This window comes from Rhinopithecus roxellana, unplaced genomic scaffold (genome assembly GCF_007565055.1).
Source record: "Rhinopithecus roxellana isolate Shanxi Qingling unplaced genomic scaffold, ASM756505v1 contig2694, whole genome shotgun sequence".
Taxonomy (NCBI): Eukaryota; Metazoa; Chordata; class Mammalia; order Primates; family Cercopithecidae; genus Rhinopithecus; species Rhinopithecus roxellana.
In genome coordinates, this window is record NW_022142191.1 from 71,306 (window position 1) to 72,566 (window position 1,261).

The following is a 1,261-nucleotide window of genomic DNA, read 5'->3' on the forward strand; positions in this document are numbered from 1 at the left end:
CCACCTCGCCCGGCTAGTTTTTTGTATGTTTTAGTAGAGACGGGGTTTCACCATGTTAGCCAGGATGGTCTCGATCTCCTGACCTCGTGATCCGCCCGTCTCGGCCTCCCAAAGTGCTGGGATTACAGGCTTGAGCCACCGCGCCCGGCCAATGCCTCCTTTTCATCGTTGATTTTATTTATTTGAATTTTCTCTTTTTTCTTAGTCTGGCTAAAAGTTTCTTTTCTTTTCTTTTCTTTTCTTTTTTTTTTCAAGATAGAATCTCACTCTGTCACCCAGGCTGGAGTGCAGTGGTGTGATCTCGGCTCACTGCAACCTCTGCCTCCTGGGTTCAAGCAATTCTCCTTCCTCAGCCTTTCAAGTAGCTGGGACTACAGGTGCGTGCCACCACGCTCGGCTAATTTTTTGTGTTTTTTTGTATAGATGGGGTTTCATTGTGTTAGCCAGGATGGTCTTGATCTCCTGACTCGTAATCTGCCCGCCTTGGCCTCCCAAAGTGCTGGAATTACAGGTGTGAGCCACTGCGCCCACCCCAGCCTGGCTAAAAGTTTTTCGATTTTGTTTACCTTTGCAGAAAACTAACTCTTTGTTTCATTGATCTTGTGTATTTTTTTATTTCAGTTTTATTTACTTACTTTATGATCTTTATTTCTTTTCTCATAATTTTGGAATTAGTGTGTTCTTACTTTTCTAGTTTTTAATTTATTTGAATATTTTTTTTTTTTTTTTTTTTTTTTGAGGCGGAGTCTTGCTCTGTCGCCCAGGCTGGAGTGCAGTGGCCGGATCTCAGCTCACTGCAAGCTCCGCCTCCTGGGTTCCCGCCATTCTCCTGCCTCAGCCTCCCAAGTAGCTGGGACTACAGGTGCCCACCACCTCGCCCGGCTAGTTTTTTTTTGTATTTTTAGTAGAGACAGGGTTTCACTGTGTTCGCCAGGATGGTCTCGATCTCCTGACCTTGTGATCCGCCCGTCTCGGCCTCCCAAAGTGCTGGGATTACAGGCTTGAGCCACCGCACCCGGCCTATTTGAAGATTTTTTTTCTTTTTTGATGGTAGGCACTTATAGCTATAAATTTCTGCCTTTGCACTGCTTCTTGTGTATAAGTTTTGGTATACGGTTTCCATTACCATTTGTTTCAAGAAATTTTTCAAATTTATCGTAATATCTTCATTGACTCACTGGTTGTTCAGGAGCATATTAACTTCCATGTGCTTGTGTATGGTTTCCAAAATTCCTCTTCTTATTGGTATTTAGTTTTATTC